Here is a 21,203-nt window from a genome sequence, read left to right as displayed (position 1 = left end):
TTTCAATTTCAATGTACTTATCGGGCAGTCACACAAGTGGAGTTGTCTGCTTAGTTTTGCTATAAATGAAGGTGACAACAATGCATAGGATTACACAAGATATAAGGCACAGAAACAGGCCATTTGGCCCAACCAGTCCATGCCAGCGTTTATGCTCCACTCGAGCCTCCTCACTAATACTCTAGTGACTATCAGGAAAGACTGAACAAAGAAGAACTCTAGAAAAGAGAAGACCGAGGCGTAACCTGTCTTTCCTCATCTAAATCTATCAGCGTAACCCTCTATTCCCTTTTCCCTCATATGCTTGTCCAGCCTCCCCCTTAAATGCATCTCTACTATTCGCTTCAACCACTCCCTGTGGTAGCGAGTTCCACATTCTCACCACTCTCTGGGTAAAGGAGTTTCTGCTGTCACTTTTCCATATTCATGTCTGCCACTGCTCAATGATTGATAACTGCAACCACTTGAAAAATCTTAAATGTTCTTGGTTACAAAAAGTGAGCCGTCAAACTGAAGTTGATCAAAAGGTTTAGTATCACATTGTCATCACCACAAACCAATTCACTGGAGCAGATCTTGACTTTGTCCGACCATGTAAAATGGGGGATAGCGAGTCGACGGCCTGTTTTACATCTTCCCCCAATTTTATTTCTGTTGACTTCAATAGAAATAGGTATCTTACAATTGAGCGACTTGCTAGGCCATTTCAGAGGACAGTTAAGAGTCAACTGTGGCGGAGCCACTGAATGACCCTGGGCAACTGTATATAATTCCCTTTAACGATTTTCTAACACCAGCCTAAGCCGGTACCATTGTGTTAGACATTACTGTGTTTTGTATATAGTCTTTGTATGTACGGGGCGTGGCCCCTTTAAGAGCGCGGGAAAACGCGGGCAAACGCGATGACGTCACGTTGCAAACCACGTGACTGTCCGGGCAGTCCTCGTGGAATCTCCATCTTGTTAAGACCTGTTTTCGTGGTTCTCCTGTATCGATCTCAACAAACTGTTTGAACTCGTTTAGTCTTACATTAAAGACCTGTTTGATTGATCTCCTGAGTCGACCTCAGTTATTGGTTAGGAATTCGTCAATTCCTACACAACCACATTTCTGTGGGTCTGGAGTCACTTATAGGTCAGACCAGGTAAGGACGGCAGATTTCCTTCACTGAAGGACATGATTGAAACAGATGGGTTTTTACGACAATCCGATCGTTTCATGGTTACCATTACTGATGCTAGCTTTTTATTTCAAGTTTATTTAATTAACGGAATTTAAATTCCCCAGCTGTCATGGTGGGATTTGAACTCATGTCTCTCAGATCATGCCTCTGGATTATTAGTTCCAGTAACATATAACCACTATGCTGACGTACCCGGTAGGTAAGAGTGGAACCAAGCGAGGGCTGTCCCACCGAGCTGGACAGTAGAGAAGAGGTGCTGGAGGAGGGTCAACCATGTCAAAGGCTGCAGAGAGGTTGAGGAGGACGAGGAGGGATAATGTTCTCAGAGGATGTCATTGATTAGGGCCGTTTCAATTTCATGGGGTATCACATGTATCCTCTCCTCACCTTGATGCTTTCACACAGGTCCGGCAGGGGTCACTTTTTAGCAATCAGAAGCAGGACATATGGATATTTTTAACCCTTCTCTAACCAAGGACCGTGAGACCAAGTATATGCTCTGCTGCTGCCTCAGCTAGCTGTGGGGATCATACCAGGGATTGAACCTTGAACCTTCCAGTGGTTTAGTATGGTGAGCTGTTCACTGGACTAACTCATTGAACCATTGCGATACCGAGAGTTACATTACTTTAGGCAAGTTAAAAGATAGTATTGTAGGAATCGTCAGATCCCTAGCTGAAATACGGAGGTCGAGTCAGTCCGATAATTAAACGAAGTTTAATGTAAACTAAAGAACAACCAATGGAATGCAGGAGAAACAATCAACAGGTCTTTTCTTAAGGCTGGCTTCACAAGGTCTGACCTGGGAACCTCCCAGCCTGACGTCATGACGTCATCACGTTTCCTGCCGTTCGGGACGTCACGTGACCAACGTGATGACGTCATCGCGCTGGTTCTGGAACTTACCGAGAACGGGTTATTTACAAACAGTAAACAAACATAGGTGCTGTAGCACTCTGTTAAAGGCAGTTATATATTAGTCATATATACAGGAGTCCCTTGGTGGCTTTGCCACAGTATTACTTAATGTAAAATCATTTTTGATGACTTGTATTTCAACCACTACAAAAAGTTAAAACATCTGTTTAAGATATACGGGTTGTGACAGACCAAGAATGCAATATATTAAAACCATGAACTTTATTCCTGATATACCAAAAATTCCATATTATGAATACATGTTATGGCTTTTTCCTGTTACAGTTTTTGTAACCTGAGCCTCATACCACCTCAAGGAAATGAATGCAAATGTTAAAGGGTCAGTGCATTTCTGTGCATTGATCGCCATTGGGTAATTGAGAGGTTAATACAACATTGGCAGCTTGCAACTGAGGAACAATTTAAAATGGATGTCAATGTCCGCCTCAGAGATTGCCTCCTACTCCATCACTGCGGTGCATTGAGCTCCTCACAGTCACCCCGTTAGCTTCTTATTGGAAAGCATCAGCAAATCAAATGGAAATTCAGGGCAGTTTTCTGTCATCAACAGAGGTCCACCAGGAATTGAGTTCATTGGTTTTTGATCTCCACCTCCCCCCCCACCCCCGCTCCAAGGCAACTGAGAGGAAATATCAGTATAACCTTGGTCTGGGCTTGATTTAAATCTGGATTTTGGAGTTGAAAGAGCGGCCCCTTGGAACAATGTTCCTCAAGCACCGCCAGCCGGGAATGATCTTATCCAGATTTCTAACAATGAAGTGCTGCACAATAAAGTAGCATAGGTAGCTCTCAAAATACTTCTTTACGAGTCAGTGTACAGTGGAAATATGAATCAGGTTACCGCTTCGTATAAAGGGAGCATTTTAATCCAGCGAGCAAACTTGGGAAGAACAAATAACATTTGGCAAAGCAGCAATCATTTTCTACTTCGCACTAAGTTTACTATCACAACATGTACTTTAGTAAGTCGCGTGACTCGACATGGCAGTCAAAGGCTGACCGTACATACACCATCTGTTGTGTGACTGACAAACACTGCACGAAAGTCACTTGGGTATTTTTAGCAGGTCATCTACGGAATGTGCCTTTTAGACCTTGAAAGGTTAAACAATGTAGAAAGCAGCTGCCAGACAGCAATGGGCCTCCCCAAACTCCTGGTATAATCAAGAATAGTAATGTACTGTTATAAATAGCTAGAGGTGCATGTGTATTTGTGGAATGGTTCTCTTTTCCTTTTGAGGAAGGGAAACTTAAAGGGGCATTGTCATTGCCAAAAAAAAAATAGCTTTGGCCAAACACTTTGGCCTTGAAATTTGTCTGTGGGATAGTAGCATTGGAACACTTAGTGCAATGCTATGAAATTCCTTTGTTTGCTACTTTAATGGAGGCAATAGCCCATTTCTTTTAAATGTGCTAACACACGGTTTAAAGTAGTGGAGAAAGGAATTTCTTTCAAATGTGTTAAGTGTTCATTTACTGCTACCCAACAGTTCCTTTTCCTCTGGGGAAGGGGGAAGAGCCAGAGAACCATATAATGTGCGGCACACATCATCTGTCACATGCAAGCAATGGGCATGGCGAATTGCGTTGGGGTTTATGGCATTGAGTCATGTGTTCAGAAATTAAACGTAATATATTTGCAAAACACTTTTTTGCCTGAAGATAGTTATCTTTCACAAAATGACAGAATGCCAAAAGCCAAACTGCACTTCTCAGGAAACAGAAAAAAGATACATAGGAAGAAAGAGCTTTTTATTTGCCTGTCAAGTACTCAGGACATCACAAAATGCTTCATAGTCAATGTACTACTAAATTGTAGTCATTGTTGCTACCTAGGCTAATGCGGCAGCCAATTTGCACATAGCAAGATTCCCACAAACAGTCGGGAAAGGAATAAATGTTGCCATTCTTCAAATCGTGCCAAATAGTACCATAGATATATACTGTTATATCCAACTGAACTGGGCCTCAGCTTAAATCAAATCCAAAAGACTGCGGGTGTTAAACTGGGCCACAGAGTGCCCATTTTTCAGGCGTTACATGGCCTCCTGAGGCCCCAAAATCACAGGCAGGGAGTGTGCGCACAATTCCAACTAAAAGTGCGCCTCCCACCACATTGGGAAAGGACAAACAAGAGGCATCCTTTACTCATGCCTTAAGCAGCCGTTAGGCCCTTTGCAAGTGCAAATAAGGGGCCGAATGCTGACTGCAGGTCCCTGCTGCAACTTTGGTTTGCTCCGAGGGAAAAACCAACCTTAAGCATCGCCTAAATAAAAAAATGGTAATTACTTACCACAGTCGCCGCCACTCCCGGTCCAGGGAGCCCCAACCTCCAGGCTCCCCAATCTCCCTGACACCGCCCTCCCAGTCAGGCCCCGACAACCAGGCACCCCAATCTTCCTCCCGACCCCCCCAACAGCAACCCTGAGGCCCCAATCCACTTAACTGGGACCACTTACCCCTTCGGCCTCCTCCCGCAGCTGTCTTCATTATGATGAGCTCCGAAGCCCAATAACTGGGGCTCCTTGGAGCTCACCATTTGTGCGCGGGGAATATCGCTGCTCCAGGGGGCAGCGGGGGGTGGCAAAAGTGGGCGCTCCCAAATTTAACATTCCAGCATTGTCAACAATGCAAGTCTAGACTATGGCCCAGAAATTCGGGTCGGAGGTTTCCCGCGGGTGCAAGCCTCCGACATGCACTTACCTAGCGCGCCGGCCGTTGTGCTGTGGGCCCGCGTGGGATTTGACAATGTACAGACTTAGTGAACATAGCCTGGCGATCGAAAAAGGTAGACACAGGCAGACCCGACTACCAAGAGAGGACAGGATATGCTCTCACTGCAGTCAGGGAGTGGTGGAGACAGAGATGCACTTCCTCACAGCTTGTAGAAAATATCAGGGCATAAGGGAGAATTTCTACCCAAAATTCACAAAAATATGCCCGGAATTCAGAAATTTGAATGACGACCAAAAACTCCCATACCTACTAGGGGAAGAGAGAAATTGTGTAACACTAGCGGCACACTATGTTACAGCTTGCCATAAACAGAGGGACAACCACTAAATATAAGAAAAGAGTATATATAAATTATATGAAAGTATATTTATACACTCAGGGATATATCTGTTTATACACTGTATGGATAGATCTGTATTTTTGTGAACAAACATGAATGTTTTCCGATGCTTTGGCAACATAAGATGTAACTTGTCATGCCAATAAAGCGATTTGAGTTGAATTGAATTGAATTGATTCCGATCCTGGGCCTCCTCCAACTGCCGGTGCGCAGTGCTTGCGTATCCCAGGGGCGCAGTTAGTTCGAAGCGTCCCCTGGGATCACGTGGGCCATGGAGAGCCAATGGTAGCAGGGAATGCTTCATTCATAAATTTGACAGGAAGAGCTGTCAAACCTATAAATACTATAAGCCCCAAAACATCACTAAAACTTCAAATACATTTTTTTTTAAATCACATTTTTAAAATAACTATAAATTACATGAAATAACTATTTTAAACACTAATTTAAATTTTTGAAAAAATTTATTACATTTTCTAATGGCGCTAAAATAAACTTACCTTTCTTTAAAGTATTTAAAAATAATAAACCTGTGGAAAAAGTGTTTTAATTTTAATTAATTCACCACTTACCTTGTTAAAAGCAGGCCTTGCGCCTGCTTTTTAAAAGTGTAACTGCTGGAGACTTACCCTCCCGGAGAAACCTGCAAAAAAACGTAAGTTCGATGCGCATGCGCTGCCTCTCCGGCGCATGCGTTCCACCTATCAATGCCTTCTTTCAAGGGAACGGAAGTTCCGGTTTCCCGTGCATGTGCAGTGCATGCGCGAAACCGGCACTTTCGTTGGGCCTACACGTAAGTACCCAGTGCGTACTCACGCGTTGGGACCCGAATTTCTGGGCCTATATGTTCACGCCCATGGAGTGTGACTTGAACCTACAACGTTATGACTCAGGGCAAGAGTACCGCCCACTGAGCCTAGCTGTCACAGATTTACTGGCCATCACTAGGGGAGAAATGCTTTGGTCATTATATGTAGCGACATTGTAAATGTGTTCAAAAAGAATACAGTTATTATTTGCTACATGCTGTGATCAGAGCAACGCTTCCTCCAAACCGGCGGCAGTGAGTCAGGAGCAGCCCGACTAGAGCGGGCCTTGTGGGAACACAGCATCGGCGGCAGTTACACCGGCGGCAGTGAGTCAGGAGCAGCCCGACTAGAGCGGGCCTTGTGGGAACACAGCATCGGCGGCAGTTACACCGGCGGCAGTGAGTCAGGAGCAGCCCGACCAGAGCGGGCCTTGTGGGAACACAGCATCGGCGGCAGTTACACCGGCGGCAGTGAGTCAGGAGCAGCCCGACCAGAGCGGGCCTTGTGGGAAAACAGCATCGGCGGCAGTTCAAACCAGTGGCAGTGAGTCAGGAGCAGCCCGACTAGAGCGGGCCTTGTGGGAACACAGCATCGGCGGCAGTTACACCGGCGGCAGTGAGTCAGGAGCAGCGTACCAGTTCAACAGCAGGGGAGAGAGGTAAAAAGTAATCAAAGTGTGACGTCACCAGGAAGCAGGTAAGTGATTGGTTGGTGAGTATTTAGTTGGTGAGTATTTCTCTTTTTTTAAACTTTAACTCTAGTTTATAGTTTCTAAGGTCTCTCTGGTGTAGCAGGGACTGTTGGTAAACCAGTTAACTGTAGTGTAATTAGTGGGATTGATTGATTTAATTTAAATTCAATTAATTAAAGGGTAAGTCATGGCAGGACAGCCGGGCCCCGTGATCTGCTCCTCCTGCGATATGTGGGAAATCAGGGACGCTTCCTGTGTCCCTGACAACTACATGTGCAGGAAGTGCATCCAGCTGCAGCTACTGACAGACCGCATTGCGGCACTGGAGCTGTGATTGGACACATACTGGAGCGTTCACGATGCTCAGGACAACGTGAATAGCACATTTACGGAGTTGGACACACCGCAGGTAGAGGTTGGACAGGAAGAAAGGGAACGGGTGACCAACAGGCAGAGTACTAGGCGCAGGCAGGTAGTGCAGGGGTCCCCTGTGGCCATCCCCCTCTCCAACAGATACACCACTTTGAGTACTGTTGGGGGGGCTGGCTTATCAGAGGAAGGCAGCAGCAGCCAACTTCCTGGCACCAGGGGTGGCTCTGCTGCACAGAATGGGAGGAAAAAGAGTGGTAGAGCTATAATATATAACATAGAGATAGGAACAGGAGTAGGCCATTCGGCCCTTCGAGCCTGCTCCGCCATTCAATGAGATCATGGCTGATCCTCATCTGAGATCATAGCTGATCTTACCAGTTCAGTACCCCGTCCCCGCCTTTTCTCCGTAACCCTTAATCCCCTTAGCCTTCAGAAATATATCCAATTCTCTCTTGAAAATATTTATTGAATTAGCCTTCACAGCCCTCTGTGGCAGGGAATTCCACAGGCTCACCACTCTTTGAGTGAAGAAATTCTTCCTCATCTCTGTTTTAAATGATTTGCCCGCTATTTTTAGACTGTGGCCCCTGGTTCTGTGCTCCCTGGCCATTGGAAACATTCTCTCTGAATTCAGCCTGTCCAGGCCTGCCATAATTTTATATGTTTCGATGAGATCCCCTCTCAATCTTCTAAACTCCAGTGAGTACAAGCCCAAACTATTTAATCTCTCTTCGTAGGTCATTCCCGCCATTCCAGGTATCAGCCTGGTGAATCGCCGTTGCACTCTTTCCATGGCAAGAACATCCTTCCGCAGATGGGGCGACCAAAACTGTACACAATACTCCAGATGCGGTCTCACCAGCACCTTGTACAGCTGTAGTAAGGTATCCCTATTCCTATACTCGAACCCCCTTGATATGAAGGCCAACATACCATTTGCCTTCTTAATCGCCTGTTGCACCTGCATGCTCTCCTTCAGTGACTGGTGCACAAGAACACCCAGGTCCCTCTGCACTTCCCCATCTCCCAATCTATTGCCATTTAGATAATAATCTACCCTCCTGTTTTTACCCCCAAAGTGGATAACCTCGCATTTATCCACATTATAGTGCATCTGCCACGTATCCGCCCATTCCCCCAACCTGTCCAAATCGCACTGTAGCCTCCTGACATCCTCATCAGAGCCCACCCCTCCTCCTAGTTTAGTGTCGTCAGCGAATTTGGAAATATTGCATCCAATTCCCTGATCCAGATCATTTATATATATTGTGAACAGCTGGGGTCCCAGGACAGATCCTTGCGGCACCCCGCTGGTCACTGCCTGCCACTCTGAAAACGAGCCGTTTATTCCAACTCTCTGTTTTCTATCCGCCAGCCAGTTCTCTATCCACGTTAATACTTTGCCCCCAATCCCATGAGCCTTAATTTTGCATGACAATCTTTTGTGTGGAACCTTATCGAAGGCTTTCTGGAAGTCAAGGTACACCACATCCACTGGCTCTCCCCCATCTATTTTACCAGTTACTTCCTCAAAAAATTCCAGCAGATTAGTCAAACACGATTTACCCTTTGTAAATCCATGTTGACTCTGTCCGATCCTTTCCCCATTTGTCAAGTGCTCCGCTATTTTATCCTTAATAATGGACTCTAGCATTTTGCCCACAACCGATGTAAGGCTTACTGGTCTATAATTCCCTGCTTTCTCTCTACCCCCCTTTTTAAATATTGGGGTAACATTAGCTACCCTCCAATCCACGGGTACTGTTCCCGAGTCAATGGAGTTCCGGAAGATGATCCTTAGAGCATCTGCTATCTCCAGGGCCACCTCCTTAAGTACCCTAGGATGTAGTTTATCAGGCCCCGGGGATTTGTCGGCCTTCAGTCCCCTCAACTTACCCAACACCATATCCCTAGAGATACTAATTTCTGTCAGCTCCTCCCTCTCATTAGTCCCTATGTTTGCCGATATTCCTGGGAGGTTATTTGTGTCCTCCTTTGTGAATACAGAACCAAAGTATGAGTTTAATTGGTCTGCCATTTCCTTATTCTCCATTATATATTCTCCCGAATCGGACTGCAGGGGACCGACTTGGGATTTTACCAGTCTTTTCCTCCTGATATACCGATAAAAGCTTTTGCAGTCTGTCTTTATTTTTGCTGCAAGTTTACTTTCGTATTCTATTTTCCCCTTCCTGATTAATTCCTTTGTCCTCTTCTGCTGTATCCTGTACTGCCCCCAATCTTCCGGTCTGGTGCTTTTTTTTGCCAGTTGATATGCCCTTTTTTTTGATTTTATGCTGTCCCTAATTTCCCTCGTTATCCACGGTTGAGTCACCTTTTTAGGTTTATTTTTATGCCAAACCGGTATAAACATGTTCTGGAATTCTTCCATTCTATCTTTGAATGCTTGCCATTGTCTATCCACTGTCAATCCCCCCAGAAACACCACCCAATCAATCTTACCCAATTCCCGTCTCATACCCTCGTAATTCCCTTTATTTAAGTTCTGGACCTTAGTCTCTGATTCAATTTCCTCACTCTCCATCTCGACTGAGAGCTCGATCATATTATGATCGCTCTGACCCAAGGGGCCTCGTACAAGAAGATTGGTGATAAGTCCCTTCTCATTGCACAATACCCAGTCTAAAATGGCCTGATCTCGAGTCGGCTCCTCGACATATTGGTCCAGATAACCGTCCCGAAAACATTCCAGGAATTCCTCCTCCTCAGAATTTTTACTAATTTGGGTAGTCCAATCAATATGTAAATTAAAGTCACCCATGATGACAGCTGTGCTCTTATCGCACGCTTCTCTAATTTCCCTTTTTATGCCTTCCCTCACCTCCATATTACTATTTGGAGGCCTATATATCACACCCACTAACGTTTTTCTCCCCTTGCTATTTCTCATTTCTACCCATACAGATTCCGTTTCATCCGAGTTAATATCCTTCCTTTCCATTGCATTAATCCCCTCCTTTACCAGCAATGCTACCCCACCTCCCCTACCTTTTTGCCGATCCTTCCTAAATATTGTATATCCCTGGATGTTAAGTTCCCAGCCTTGCCCACCCTGCAGCCACGTTTCTGTAATCCCAATCAAATCATACTTGTTTACCTCTATTTCCACAACTAATTCATCCACCTTGTTCCTAATGCTTCTAGCATTAAGATACAAAGCCTTCAGGCTTGCTTTTTTCACACTCTCATTATGAATTAGTTTGGCCCTTTGTGTTTCTCTCCTTTGCTTATTGCTTCTCACCTTTCTACCATCTATTTCTGACTTCATATGACTTCCCTCTTTTCCACTACCTAGGTTCCCATCCCCCTGCCAAATTAGTTTAAATCCTCCCGAACCGTCCTAGAAAATATTACCCCGAGGACATCGGCTCCCTCACAGTTCAGGTGTAGACCGTCCCCTTGGTACAGGTCACTCCTCCCCAAGAACTGGTTCCAATGCCTCAAGAATTTAAATCCCTCTCCCTTGCACCACTGCTCAAGCCACGTATTTAGCTTATCTATCTTACTCTCTCTAATCTTATTAGCTCGTGGCACTGGTAGCAATCCAGAGATTACTACCTTTGAAGTCCTACTTTTCAATTTAGCTCCTAACTCCCTAAATTCAGCTTGTAGGACCTCCTCCCTCTTTTTACCTACATCGTTGGTACCTACATGTACCACGACAACTGGCTGATCCCCCTCCCCCTTCAGAATGCTCTGCACCCGCTCCGAGACATCCTTGACCCTTGCACCAGGGAGGCAACATACCATCTTGGAGTCTCGGTCTCGGCCACAGAAACTCCTATCTATCCCCCTTACAATTGAATCCCCTATCACTATAATAATAGGGGATTCAATTGTAAGGGGAATAGATAGGCGTTTCTGCGGCCGCAAACGAGACTCCAGGATGGTGTGTTGCCTCCCTGGTGCAAGGGTCAAGGATGTCTCTGAGCGACTCCAGAACATCTTGGAAGGGGAGGGTGAACAGCCAGTTGTCGTGGTGCATATAGGCACCAACGATATAGGTAAAAAGCGGGATGAGGTCCTAAAAGCGGAGTATAGGGAGTTAGGAGATAAATTAAAAAACAGGACCTCAAAGGTAGTAATCTCAGGATTGCTACCAGTGTCACGTGCTAGTCAGAGTAGAAATAGAAGGATACTTCAGATGAATACGTGGCTAGAGGAATGGTGCCAGGGGGAGGGATTCAAGTTCCTGGGACATTGGAACCGGTTCTGGGGGAGGTGGGACCAGTTCAAACCGGATGGTTTGCACCTGGGCAGGGCTGGAACCAATGTCCTAGGGGGAGTGTTTGCTAGTGCTGTGGGGGAGGGTTTAAACTAAAATGGCAGGGGGTTGGGAAGCTGAGCAGGGAGACAGAGGAAAGGGAAACAAGGATAAAAGCAAAAGATAGGAAGGAGAAAAACAGAAGTGGCAGTCAGAGAAATCAACGGTTTAAATCAAACATGGCCACAGTAAATAATAATTCTAATAGGTCTAAGAGCATTAAAAAAACAAGCCTGAAGGCTTTGTGTCTTAATGCGAGGAGCATTTGTAATAAGGTGGATGAATTGGCTGTGCAAATAGAAGTAAACAAATACGATTTGGTTGGGATTACGGAAACGTGGCTCAAGGAAGGCCAGGACTGGGAACTCAACATCCAGGGGTATTCGATATTCAGGAAAGATAGGCAAAAAGGAAAGGGAGGTGGGGTAGCATTACTGGTTAAAGAAGGGATTAACACAATTGTAATGAAGGATATTAGCTCTGATGAGGTGGAATCTGTATGGGTAGAATTGAGAAATACTAAGGGGAAAAAAAAGTTAGTGGGAGTGGTTTATAGACCTCCAAACAGCAAGGCGGAGGTTGGGGATGGCATTAAAAGAGAAATTAAAGAAGCGTGCAATAAGGGCACAGCAGTCATCATGGGTGACTTTAATATCTACATATAGATTGGGCCAAGCAAATGAGTAACAATACTGTGGAGGAGGAATTCCTGGAATGTTTACGGGATGGTTTCCTGGACCAATATGTCAAGGAACCAACCAGAGATCAGGCCATCTTAGACTGGGTATTATGTAACGAGAAAGGATTAATTAGCAATCTTGTTGTAAGAGGCCCCTTGGGTCGGAGCGATCATAATAAGATCGAATTCTTCATTAAGATGGAGAATGAAGTAGTTGACTCGGAGACTAGGGTCCTCAATTTAAATAAAGGAAACTATGATGGTCTGAGGAGCGAGTTGGGTAGGATTGATTGGGGAATGGCACTCAAAGGGTTGACGGTGGATAGGCAATGGCAAACATTCAAAGACCGAATGGATGAACTACAGAATTTGTTCATCCCAGTTTGGCATAAAAATAAAACAAAAAAAGTGACCCAACCGTGGTTAACAAGGGAAATTAGGGATAGCATAAGGTTCAAGGAGAGGGCATATAAATTGGCCAGAAAAAGCAATAATCCTGAGGATTGGGAGCAGTTTAGGATTCAACAAAGGAGGACAAAGGGATTAATTAAGAAAGGGAAAATAGAATATGAGAGTAAGCTTGCAGAGAACATAAAAACTGATTGTAAAAGCTTTTATAGATATGTGAAGAGAAAAAGATTGGTGAAGTCAAGCGTAGGTCCCTTGCAGTCAGAATCGGGGGAATTTATAATGGGGAACAAAGAAATGGCAGACCAACTAAATGCATATTTTGGTTCTGTCTTCACAAAGGAGGACACAAATAATCTCCCAGAGATGCCGGGGAACATAGGGTCTGATGAAAGGGTGGAACTGAAAGAAATCAGTATTTGTAGGGAAATGGTGTTAGGAAAATTGATGGGACTGAAGGCCGATAAATCCCCAGGGCCTGATAATCTACATCCCAGGGTACTTAAGGAAGTGGCCCTAGAAATAGTAGATGCATTGCTGGTCATCTTCCAGAACTCGATAGACTCTGGAACGGTACCCATGGATTGGCGGGTAGCTAATGTTACCCCACTATTCAAAAAAGGTGGTAGAGAAAAGGCGGGGAATTATAGACCGGTAAGCTTGACATCGGTAGTGGGGAAAATGCTAGAGTCCATTATAAAAGATGTAATAGCAGAGCACTTGGAAAGCAGTGACTGGATCGGACAAAGTCAACATGGATTTACAAAAGGTAAATCATGCTTGACTAATCTACTGGAATTTTTTGAGGATGTAACTGGTAAAATAGATAAGGGAGAACCAGTGGATGTGGTGTATTTGGACTTTCAGAAGGCTTTCGATAAGGTCCCGCATAAGAGATTAGCGTGCAAAATTAAGGCATATGGGATTGAGGGCAAGGTATTGACTTGGATAGAAAACTGGTTGGCGGACAGAAAGCAAAGAGTTGGAATAAACGGGTCATTTTCCGAGTGGCAGGCAGTGACTAGTGGGGTACCGCAAGGATCGGTCCTAGGACCCCAGCTGTTCACAATATATATTAATGATCTGGACGAGGGAATTGGATGTAATATCTCCTAATTTGCAGACGACACAAAGCTGGGGGGGAGGGTATGCTGTGAGGAGGATGTCGTGAAACTCCAGCACGATTTGGACAGGTTGGGTGATTGGGCAGAAACATGGCAAATGCACTATAATGTGGATAAATGTGAGGTTATCCACTTTGGTGGCAAAAACAGGAAGGCAGATTATTATTTGAATGGTAATAGATTGGGAGAAGGGGAAGTGCAAAGAGACCTGGGTGTTCTTGTACACCAGTCGCTGAAGGTAAGCATGCAGGTGCAGCAGGTGGTTAAGAAGGCAAATGGTATGTTGGCCTTCGTAGCAAGAGGGTTCGAGTACAAGAACAAGGATGTCTTGCTGCAGTTGTACAGGGCCTTGGTGAGACCACACCTTGAGTATTGTGTGCAGTTTTGGTCGCCTTACCTGAGGAAGGACGTTCTTGCCATGGAAGGAGTGCAGCGAAGATTCACCAGGCTGATACCTGGGATGGCAGGAATGACGTATGAGGAGAGATTGTGTCGATTGGGCTTATACTCACTGGAGTTTAGAAGATTGAGAGGGGATCTCATCGAAACCTATAAAATTCTGTCAGGCCTGGACAGACTAGATGCAGGAAGGATGTTTCTGATGGCCGGGGAGTCCAGAACCAGGGGTCATAGTCTAAGGATAAGGGGTAAGCCATTTAGGACTGAAATGAGGAGGAATTTCTTCACCCAGAGAGTGGTGAACCTGTGGAATTCTCTGCCACAGAGGGCGGTGGAGGCCAGTTCATTAAGTATATTCAAGAAAGAGTTGGATATATTTCTTAAGGCTAAAGGGATCAAGGGATATGGGGAGAAGGCAGGGACCGGGTACTGAATTTGAATGATCAGCCATGATCTCATTGAATGGCGGAGCAGGCTCGAAGGGCCGAATGGCCTACTCCTGCTCCTATCTTCTATATATCTATGTAGTTGTTAAAAACAATGGGTTAAGCAAAACCTTCCATCAAGTTTCTTGTCCCCTATCTGTGGCCTTTATCAGTGACACTTGCAAGTTTATAATAGCCTGAATCCGGGGTTGCCAACCCTCCAGGCTTGCCCTGGAGTCTCCAGGAATGAAACATTAATCTCCAGGACACCGCTGTGAGCAAACCCAGGAGAAAAAAGTCATAGGAGCATTAAATAATTGTGTGTTGTTTTCATGTTCTTTGAGCACTTTCATTTATTAGTTTTAATAATATTGGATATGGGAAAATTGCCTATTTGACTGAGAGTGAAGAATCACCAAATCGAGTAGGTCTGTCCACTTTACACTTGGCTTGGGAAGGCGGTGCGTCGCAAGGATGGATGCGTCAGGTGACCAATGGCGGGAGTTGGGGAGGGGGGGTGGCGGATGGAGGCAGGCAGTCATGTGATGGAACCTCCAGGAATAAGTCCAACCAGATTTGGCAACCCTACCTGAATATTTAGGAAACTGGATTAAAAGCTTTGTTTTAACTGGCAAACCACATTACACAAACATGCCCAAATTTCATGAGCTCTCAGCTAGGCCACCAACTGAAGAGCAACAATGGCCATGTCTGTCTTGGTGGGGGTGGGGGGGTGGTGAGGGTGAAGGGTGGGTTGGGGGAGAGGGAGAAGGAGAGAAAACAAAATGCAGGAGCGAGGCTTTGGCAAGGGTGCTGAGGAGGGCCACTGGACTAATTCCCAGTTTAAAGTATCTTAGTTATCAAGATAGGCTAAAAGAGTTGGGACTCTACACTTTAGAGAAACGTAGACTTAGAGGTGATCTGATTAAGGTTTATAAGATAATGAAGGGAATAGATTGAGTTCCAGTTGACAGGTTGTTCCAATTAAGTAGGTTAGGGAGGACCAGGGGTCACAATATTAAGTTGTACATGGCCAGATCTAGGTTAGATGTCAGGAGGTGGTTCTTTTCCCAGAGCATAATGGACCTCTGGAACAGGCTGCTGTCTCGTGCGTTGGACGCTGATTCGCTGAATTCCTTCTAGCGAGAGCTGAACCTGTTTCTGGCTGGGGTGAAGATTACCTCTTACAGAAGGTAGGTACTGCAGGGAATTCAGGGTAAGAGTGATCTCCTGGACTAGTTTTGATTGCCTAGATAATAATAATAATAATTCAACTTTATTGTCATTGCACAAGTACATGAACAACGAAATGTGATCTTGCAAGCTCCCATGACTGGGAGAAGCAAAGCCGCTGCGTCGGTGCGCGCCGCCATTCCATTTCCACCATTCCGACAATCTTCAGCCCAACGCCCGGGCCTGCTCACCAGCCGCTCCTCCTTCCGTGACCTTCTCACCAATTGCCCCTCCTCGGGGCTCCTTCCGTGACCTTCTGCACCTGGTCTTCCCTGATGGTCACCCCTACCGGGTACTAACCAGGCCTGGCTCTGCTTAGCTTCCAAGCTCTTGCCAGTGACCCTGTCCCTAGTCCCAGGAACAGGGCTGAAAGGAATTTCCCAATTTGGACTGGGTTTTTTTAATCTGTTTTTTCGCCTCTCCCAGGAGATCACATGGTTTCGTGTCTGGTGAAGAGTATATATTGTGATACACAAGGTATGGCAATTGGGTGGGGCAGGCTCGATGGACCAGAGGGTCTTTACCTGTCCATCATTGTTCGTATGTTCGTATGTAACTCAAAACCATTTGTGCTCAACAGGGTCAATGAAACAGCCAGCAACTCATCTTCTCTCTCTCCTGCCTTGAGGGTCAGTGCAGGAAGAAAGCAAAGGCACTTTGAAGAAATTCCCAGACATTTCTCAGAAAATTCCTTTTCCAGAACCTCTGATGAATCGGGGATTTCTTTCACACTGCAGTGAAACTGCAGCAAGGGGGAAAAGAGGGATTCATATCTAATACAGTAAATGTTAAGGAATATTGCTGCATATGAGAGGTTTTGATAGAATAGATAGGGAGAAACTGTTTCCACTGGCAGGAGGGTCGGTAACCAGAGGGCACAGATATAAGATCACTGGCAAAAAATCCAGGAGAGAAATTCAGAGAATTTTTTTATGCAACGAGTTGTTATGATCTGGAATGCACTGCACAAGTAATTTTCAAAAGGGAATTGGATATATACTTAAAAATACTTAAATATGCAGAGCTATGGGGAAAGAGCAGGGGGAGTGGGACTAATTGGACTGCTCTATCAGAGAGCTAGCACAGGCACAATGGGCCAAATGGCCTCCTTCTGTGCTGTATGATTCTATGAATATGTAGGCATCTCAAAGGTTTTAATCTGTGAAGGATAACAAATAATGCCTTGGTTCACTGTACTAAGAGTGCACGAGTTCATATTGCCTCGAGAGATTGAGTCACTCACTGCAATGGAGCAGTGCTTCTTTGGAGCAGGAATCTTCAATTGTAAAGGTCAGTCTTTACAAAAGGATTCGCAAGTTTTAATGATATAAATGTCAGCTTTAGTTAACTCCGAGAACAAAAAACTTTGAAACAAATCTGTTTTAATCTTTCAAAATCAATAAGCTCTGTGGAGACATTCCTTTGCAGTTTTCAGCATGTACCAAATTATGATAAGTGTATAACTTATAATGATGAAAGTACGATTTATAATCTTGACAGTTATGTGGCTGCTTTCTGTTAATATGTCCAACATACCTCAAGCAAATTGGCTTTTCGCTTTCTAAAATACAATGCACTGGTTGTGCAGAGGGTAGTCATGACTTGTTAGCAGACTAATTTTTATTTTGCATTTTCATCTTCAGGTGAATTTCTAGGCCCTTAGGCACAACAATCATGATTAATGTTGTGTATAGGTTAAGGCAGATTTGACATAGCCATTTTAAGGCAACAACATCAGATTAACAAACAGCAATAATAGAAATATCAACCCTGTTAAAACTGCCAATTTTGCTAGTATGAAACCCACTCCAATTGGCATGCATCATGTTGGATATCAACAGCGTCTCCATGCTGTAACAAGATGGTGCAACAACCTCACCACTGCCACTGGCAACCACAAGTGGCAATTTCAGGCTGCATTTTAGAGGTAAATCTGGGATTTCTGAGAACACGTGAACCATTTATTAAAATAGGGAGCAGCTCTGCTGAGAGTGTAATTTAAATCATAAGATCTCAAGATAACTACAGATGAGGAAACCCATCTGCACCCATCTCGGTTCACCATCCAGAATAGTCCCCATATTCCACCATCCAATCGGTTCTTAAATAATTCCAGGACTTTCGCCTCAACTGTTCTATCCACGAGTCCATTCCACGTGCAGACCACTCGTCATTTTTTTTTATTCGTTTGTGGGATCTGGGCGTCGCTGGCAAGGCCAGCATTTATTGCCCAACCCTAATTGCTCTCGAGAAGGTGGTGGTGAGCCGCCTTCTTGAACCACTGCTGTCAGTGTGGTAAAGGTACTCCCACAGTGCTGTTAGGGAGGGAGTTCCAGGATTTTGACCCAGCGATGATGAAGGATCGGCGATATACTTCTAAGTCAGGATGATGTGTGACTTGGAGGGGAACATGGAGGTGGTGGTGTTCCCATGCGCCTGCTGCCCTTGTCCTTCTAGGTGGAAGAGGTTGTGTGTTTGGGAGGTGCTGCCGAAGAAGCCTTGGCGAGTTGCTGCAGTGCATCTTGTAGATGGTACACACTGTAGACACGGTACGCCGGTGGTGGAGGGAGTGAATGTTTAAGGTGGTGGATGGGGTGCCAATCAAGCGGGCTGCTTTGTCCTGGATGGTGTCGAGCTTCTTGAGTGTTGTTGGAGCTGCACTCATCCAGGCAAGTGGAGAGTATTCCATCACACTCCTTACTTGTGCCTTGTAGATGGTAGAAAGGCTTTGGGGAGTCAGGAGGTGAGACACATGCCGCAGAATATCTATCCTCTGACCTGCTCTTGTTGCCACAGTATTTATGTGGCTGGTCCAGTTAAGTTTGTGTGGAACAACTTCCCAGTATTAGTTACTTTTTACTAGTTTGAACCTGTGTCGCCTTGTACTACTCTTGAAATTTAACGTACTTTTCCACATTTACCATCTCAATACTGTTTGCTATCTGATATTCCTCTATAAAATCACCTCTCCAACATCTAGTTTTAAGACTGAAGAGCCCAAGTTCCTCCAGTACTTCCTTACAATTCACAGCTCTAATTTTAGGGATCTGTCATAAGGTCAGCAGTGGAGCTGTTCACTGAAGATTCCACAGTGTTGAGCTACATTCACAACTCCTCCAATAATGACGTCGCTTAGTGAGCCTACATCACGACCATCCAGGCTTGGGCTGACAAGTAGCAGGTACCATTCGTGCCACATAAGTGTTGGGTAAAGACCATCTTGAAAAAGAGAAGGCCTAGTTGTAGTGTATGTACCCGTTTACCTTTAAGGGAACTATAGAATGTAACCGTTCGCCTTTAAGAGCACTACTTTAGGTGTGGCACTATTTGTTGGCTCATGTATACTGTAATACCGATAGTGACCACACCAGTATATAAGGGTTGTGATACGTTAACTAGGGCAGATTCGCCCGAACCTCTGAATAGTAAAGACCTGTTTTATTTGTTAATCTTGGAGTCTGTGTATTATTTGCAATACAACCCACAGACTTTACAATGGCGACGAGGACGATCGTACCCTGCGGCAACAGTACTTCCTAAGCTACTAAGGAGCGTCGAAGTGAGGCAACTGCCTTCGTCGTGCTGCTGGAAGAACACACGAGGCTGCAGCAACAGACAGGAAGCAGACTAGCAACGAAAGTTCATCAGCAACAGGCACAACTACCCTTTTACCACGGTGCGGAGTGCGTCGATCAACTAACAAAAGAAAGCAACCGGCGACCGCAACGACTGTGAGTAGGGGAAAGTGTGGAAAATATCCGGAGGATAAGGGCAGTGACCACCACGGTCGAGGGGGTGAAAAAGGCCGGACAGCGACCGAGATCACAATAAATAACTAAATAACCCGCGAAGAATCAGCCGCAGCCGGGGAGGAAAGGGCCGGACTGCGGGAGGTCGGGGAGAGGCGTTTGAATCCGCTGAGCGAGAGCCCGAGAGGGAGCGAGCAAGAGCCGCGCGAGCGGGTGAGCCAGAGCCCGAGAGGGAGCGAGCAAGAGCCGCTTCGATCGGGAGGCGCTTCGCGAGCCAGCGATCGCACCAGCGATAAGGGCCGAGAGCCGCTTCGGGCGAGAGGCGCAGCGCGGGCCATCGATCGCATCCACTGATAAGGGCCGGGCCGCTTTGAAGTGAGGGGCGCAGCCGGGCCATCGATCGCAATCCCTGATAAGGGCCGCACTCGGGCTGGTAGGGCAGAGTCGGCAGACACTGAAGGCGCGAGAGCCGCGGTGAACAGCGTGGGCCATCGATCGCGGCGGAGATAAGGGCTGCACTCGGGCTGAAAGACAGCGTCGGGGGTCGGGTGAAGACCGCCAAGCACGGGAAAACTGCCATTGAAGTGGGCGGGGAGAGCGAGAAGCGCGGGAAAGCCGCCATTTTTCACGGGGAAACCGCTGGGGAAGAAGACAGAAGCGGGAAACCGCCATCTTAGAAAATTAATAAGAATTTTCAGAAATGCTGGTGTGTTCTCAAGAAGAGAGGAAAAATAAGAATAAGTAAAGCAATACTTGTGTTGTTCTCAAGAAGAGAAGAAGATGCCTAAGCGAGGAAATATTAATGATTTTAATGCTGAAATAGAAGACTGGGCCACGTATGTGGAACGCATAGAAATATATTGCGTAGCCAACGAAATTGAGGATGACGACAAGGCAATAACTTTGTTAAATTCGATGGGAGCAAAAACATACGGGCTCTTGAAACATCTAATAGCACCAGTTATACCAGTGGACCAGACCTTCGAAGAGATCGTAGCAGTGCTGAAGGATCACTTGAACCCCACACCGTTGATGCTGGCTGAACGATTTAAATTTTACGCAAGAACCCAGAGGAAAGATGAAAGCAATGCGGAGTACTTAGTCGAACTGCGTAAGCTAGCGAAATACGGCCAGTTTGGAGGGAATTTGACAGAGGCGCTGCGGGACAAGTTCGTATGCGGCTTGGCCAAAGAAGGAGCGCAGAAGCGACTTCTGGAAGAAAACGACCTCACACTGGACAGGGCTGTCCTCATAGCTTCATCGCACGAAGCCGCAGCGAAAGGAACGGCGGAAATGCAGCTAAAGGCGGCGGCACTCGGGGTGGACCAAATTACTGCAAGCACTTCCAAATGCTACCGTTGTGGAAAGACAACGCACGACCAGAATCAGTGCTGGTTTAAGAACCAAGAGTGCAGGAAATGTGGCAAACTGGGTCACATCGCGAAGGTATGCAGGTCCGGAAAGAAGACCAACAAGCAAACGAAGCCACCACCACAAGAAAAGTACAACAAGGTACATCAGGTGGCTGAAAAGAGTTCAGACGAACAAAATTCTGACTCAGACCCAAACAGCCAGGAGCTGGATAGTCTGAGAATCCACAATGTGGGTAAAGTAACTGATCTACAGACGATCTGGGTCACACTAAAAATAGCTGGAGTCCAAGTACGAATGGAGCTGGACACGGGATCAGCTGTATCAGTCATCAACCAAAAGGACTACCACCGGCTATTCTCTCACATACCCTTAAGAAATACCAAGTTCGTATTACAGACATACACGGGGCATAACGTATACCCCATGGGGAAAATAAGAGTCAAGGTGAGAGATAGGG

This window comes from Somniosus microcephalus, chromosome 1 (assembly GCF_052327205.1).
Source record: "Somniosus microcephalus isolate GS21.2 chromosome 1, FLI_Smic_1.0, whole genome shotgun sequence".
In the NCBI taxonomy this organism is placed as follows: Eukaryota; Metazoa; Chordata; class Chondrichthyes; order Squaliformes; family Somniosidae; genus Somniosus; species Somniosus microcephalus.
This window is presented reverse-complemented; position numbering follows the sequence as displayed.